This window comes from Ornithodoros turicata, chromosome 3 (assembly GCF_037126465.1).
Source record: "Ornithodoros turicata isolate Travis chromosome 3, ASM3712646v1, whole genome shotgun sequence".
Lineage (NCBI taxonomy): Eukaryota > Metazoa > Arthropoda > Arachnida > Ixodida > Argasidae > Ornithodoros > Ornithodoros turicata.
In genome coordinates this window covers 70,538,883-70,544,268 of record NC_088203.1, presented here as the reverse complement: position 1 = coordinate 70,544,268, position 5,386 = coordinate 70,538,883, and positions in this window count along the sequence as shown.

Below are 5,386 nucleotides of genomic sequence, written 5' to 3'. Positions count from 1 at the left end.
AGTCTGGTGCAGGCGCCCGAGCAGTCTCCTGGGTCCGGGACTTACTTTCTGCTCGCACCCTTTTCTACCCACCACTGGCACTTTTGGACGGTGATGATGAAGCCGTATTCTTATAATCGAGCGAACAACTGGCCCAGGTGGAGGCGATGTTGGTCGGGGCTCTCGCTGGCAACCAGGAGGTCGTCCATATACGCAAACACGAACGGAAGGCCCCTGACGACAGAATAAAAAATCGTAGAAATGCTTGAGCTGCGTTCTTGAGGCCGAAGGGCATTCGAACGAACTCAAATAGCCCAAATGGAGTTGTCACAGCTGTCTCGTGGACGTCTTCTGGAGCCGTAGGAATTGGTGGTAGGACTTTCTTAAGACTATTTTGGAGAAGAGGGTAGCACCTTGGAGATTTGCGGCGAAGTCTTGCATGTTGGGCAGAGGGTAGCGATCGGGTAGCGTGGAAAGGTTGAGCGCGCGATAGTCACCACATGGTCGCCAGTTTCCGGTCTTCTTGGAGACCATAGGCAGTGGTGACGACCAGTTGCACGAGGATGGTCTCACCACCCCGATGTCCATCATGTGCTGGAACTCTGCCTTGGCAATTACTAGCTTCTCAGGAGCTAAACGGCGTAAACGAGACGAGACTGATTGGCCTGAGGTGATGATGAGATGGACTACAGCATGCTTTACGGGCTTGGACCAGTCGGTAGGCTGTGTGAGGGACGGGAAATCTTTCAGGAGGTCGGCATAAGGAGACTCGAGTCCGGAGAGAGGCTCGGTTTGAAAAAAGGGGGCCGAGTGAGTAGTATTACTGTGCACCGCGAGAGAGGTAGCCGAGTCGACGAGACGGCGAAGAGCGAGGTCTACTAAGAGGCCAAAATGCTCCAAAAAGTCCGCGCCGAGGATGGGCTGGCTGACGGAGACGATGGTGAAGAGCCATTTGAACTGCCGCCGGAGGCCAAGATCAATGGTAAGAGATTTTTTGTCCGAACACCAGTATGCCCGTGTTGTTCCCCGCAGTCAGGAACTAGGTGGGGTTTTGATGACGTTGGGCGGCTGTTGCGGAAAGAACGCTGACTGCGGCACCGGTGTCGACAAGCATCTTGAGCTCCGAGTCCCGGTCGGTCATGTAGAAGAGGCGACTGGGTGAGGGCTTGGGGCTTGGGGCTGTCGCCTGTCGCCGCTAACGACGCCCCACGCCGTTTCCCGGCCACTGGCACGGCGGAGTGCACTTGCGTGCAGAGGCACCGAAGTTGTAGCAGTACCTGCAATACGGGCAGTCAGCGGGCAGGTCGGACGGGCGCCTCGAGTTAGGAAGTGGCGAACGGAAGCGGCGAGGGCTCCTAAATCGAGGGCGGAAAGTTCGCTGAGCAGACGGGAGGTGAGGGAGGGTAGCCTGGTAAACTCCGTATGTGAGGCGCTCTTCGATGAGGTGACGCAGCTCTTGAACTTCCCCGCGAGGCTACGTAACAGAATCCTTTCCTGAGGGGGGATTTTCCGGCACCACAGGGATGGGCGCAGGAGGAGACGGAGAGGAAGTCGTAGTCGGAATATGAACAATAGTGGCTCGCGATACCTCGGTTATTCTGTCTGCGACATCAGCGAGGGCGTCGATGGAATAGTCTAGCAGGGCCGCGAGCACCATACGAGTCTGGGGAGGTAGCCGGTTAAGAAAAAGTTCCTTGAGGAGGATTGATCAAAGGTTGGGAGCCGCGTACCTGGAAAGATGAGCAAGTGGCGGAGCAAGTGCAGCATGTGCATGCAGCAAGAGCATGTGCAAGTTCTTCGGCCGAGAGCAGAAGTCGCAAACGCTCGCGCTCCGGAGCCATTATTCGGTCCGTGACAGCCTTACTAAGAATGTCGTATGGGTTGGGCGTGGGCGGAGCAGTCAAAATATTCGTGATCTCGATCGCGATTTCTGGCGGCAGGTTGCTGACGATGTGGTAGAATTTGGTGTGTGACGCCGGCCAAAAGCGGATTGGCTGTCGGCCATCTGGAACAAGAGGTCCGGATGGGCGTCGAAAAATGGGGGAAGGCGGACGCCAATCCGAGCGGTGGTGGGGCCCGAGACGTCGGTACCCTGGGAGCCGCAGGGAGTCGTGAGCATTGGTGGACAGAGAATGTTCGGTTCGGGTCACCAGTTTGTGGAGCGCTAAGTAAGGAAGGACCGGCCAGCAGTGAAGACGGTAAAGGAATGAATGGTTTATTATGACGCGTGAGAAGATGCCTGTGGATGAAGATGGCGGTGAAGGCGAGCGATAGCGATGCCGCTACACCGTGCACTTTGCCGATTCTTTTCTTTCCATCAACTTTTTTAGAGCCGGATAACTTGTGGAATCTTATTTCGTATTGTCTCCTGATATGCTGAGCCAAATTTGTCTTCAATACATTAATATTGCCAGGAATCATCATTGCGAAACTTCCATGGCGGGCACTAAACGGTACATCTCATCCCGGCGCATGCTGAAGAAGAAGCAAGAAGCTTCCAGACACATCGCCTGCTCTCTGGCAAACGCACGTGCTGTTTCTAGACTTTTCGGCGCGACGCTTAAATGCTTGTGCGCTCCAGGCTGGAGCATTCATTCTTTGGACTCAGTTGTGTTCAGAGAGCTATCACTCTTGTGTTTTGCTACCAAGTAGTCTAATAAACCGTTCGCTGTTTATTCGACGACTCGCCGGCCCATTTCGCTTCGTGACATTTCTGGTGGAGGTGCGGGGCACTCCTTGTCCAACGGCCTGGAAGACCAACTGCGACAAAGCAGAAGACAGCTTGGTCTGCCTGCAGAATTCGGTCCATTAGAACCCCTAAACGCAAGAAGAAGATGACTGCGGAGACCAGTACCCAAGTGGCGCAACCTGTTGCCACGCCCATAGCCCCTGCACGGTCGCCGAAGACATTCAGTGGGGAGTATTACGACGACGTGGACGATTGGGTCGACCACTATGAGTGGATCGCCAAGTTCAACAACTGGAGTGACGACCAAAAGCTCGTGAACGTCTATTTCTCCCTGGAAGGCACCGCGAAGACATGGTTCGAGAACCGGGAGACTTCGCTCACGTCCTGGGACGTCTTCAAAAGCAAACTCCGCGAGGCGTTCGCTTTTCAACAACGAGCTGAACGCGCTGAACATCTGCTCCAGAGACGGATCCAGCTGCCAAACGAAAGCGTTACAGGCTTCGTCGAAGATGTGTTGCGGCTCTTCCGGCGAGCTGACCCCAAAGCATCCGAGGAGAAGAAGGTTCAGCGACTCATGAGGGGCGTAAAAGAAGAAATTTTTCGCGCCCTGTCCCGTGATCCACCCGCCACGACCGACGCTTTTCTGGACGCAGCCGTCCGCATTGAGAGGACACTGCTCTCTCGCGCTACCGTCAACGAACGACACCAGGGCTACGAGGCTTTCTCCACGATGGCTGGCCTCGACGTCGGATCGCTCAGACAGCTGATTCGAGAGGTGGTACGCGAAGAAGTACGAGCTCTCCTCTGTCCTGAGAAGGCTCAAGACCCTTTGTCTTCGATCGGTGCGATCATTAAGGACGAGGTTCAGCAGGCAATCCAGACGTCGTCAACCGCCAACCCCGAAGTACCGAGACCAACCTACGCCGCCGCTGTGAGACAGGTGCTACCTACTCGTCCGTCGTCTACGGAAACCGGTGGACGCCTCCTCGGCCTGTCCAACCTACTCCGAGCGTCCCGCCACACTCTCAGCCGTTTCGCAAAACGGACGTTTGGCGGACTCCCGACTTCAGACCGCTCTGCTACCACTGCGGAGAGGCCAACCACGTCTATCGCCGATGTCCCTACCGACGACTTGGCCTTCTCGGTTTTTCACCCGACGACCCCCGCCCCCAGCGCGGTAGTCGCCCCGCCGCAATTGAAGACTATCTACGGCAGCAGAATGCTTCTGCTGGTTCGCGACGCGACCTGTCCCCGAGCGTCCCCCACCGCAGCAGGTCGCCAGGAAGAGCAAGTTCACCGTCACCGGCAAGACGACCTGTGTGGCGCAGCCCTAACCGGGAAAACTGAAGACTGCAGCTCCGGGAGGTGAAGCTGCGGACCGACGACAAGTTACAATGCCTCCAACTCGACGAACAGCAACGCAGCACCAACACGACGCTCGAAAAATTACCAATAACCTGAAAATACTCATCGACGGCCATGAGATGATTGCGTTAATCGATACCGGAGCCGTCGACTCTGTTATAAGTGGTAAGTTGGCTAAGAAGCTTCGCAAGGTGCAAACGAAGTGGGATGAGCCTAACATCGGCACTGCTGGTGGACACGTCGTAACACCGACTTGCCGATGCACGGCAGTCATACAAGTGCGTGACATCCAATACGTCGTCAGCTTTGCCGTCTTGCCGAACTGCCCACGGGATATAATACTCGGAATGGACTTTCTAGTCGAAAACGAAGCAATCATCGACTTCACAAATGGAGTTATCTCTTTTAAAACGCCGGAAACAGCAGAAGACAAGTGGTGGGCACGAATAACCCCGGAGAAACGCGCAAACACGGACGTAACCGCCGTGACGACTCAGCACGTCAACCTGCCTCCCTTGTCGTCAGTCCTTGTGACGGCTACGTGCGAGAGAGTACCGACTGGCTGTTTGTTGGCTGAAGGTAGCACGCAACTTCTCCTCGAACGAGGAATTGGGATAGCAAGAGGAACTGTGCCCGTAAGAAACGGAATATTCGAACTCCGGGTCACAAATTTTCGCCCGGAGCCACAACACCTGGCGAACGGCACGAAGATTGCCATCATCGTAGACCAATACTCCACCACGGATGTTTGCCTGATGGACACTGCTCGCATCGCGGTCACCACGGAACATGAGGCCGAACATTTCGACGTAAACCCTCAGCTCAATACAACTCAAAAGCAAACCCTTCTCCAGATGCTCAACGATTTCAGTGACTGCTTCGCTGCATCGTCGAAAGTAAGACAAACGCCCATTGCGAAGCACCGCATCATCGTCGACGAAAAGGCCCGTCCAATTCACCGCATGCCGTACCGGGTCTCCTGCAAAGAGCGAGAAGCGATCCGAACGCAAGTAGAAGAGATGCTAAGAGATGACATTATCCAGCCGTCGACCAGTCCGTGGGCATCGCCGGTGGTACTAGTGAAGAAGAAGGACGGAACACTCAGGTTCTGCGTCGACTACCGGAAACTCAATGAAATAACGAAGAAGGACGTCTACCCATTACCGCGCATCGACGACACGCTCGATCGCTTTCAAAACGCAAAATTTTTCTCTTCCATGGACCTCAAGACGGGGTACTGGCAAACTGAAGTCGACGAACGGGACCGTGAGAAGACTGCCTTCGTCACTCCGGATGGACTTTACGAATTCAAGGTTATGCATTTCGGCCTTTGCACAGCACCAGCGACGTTCC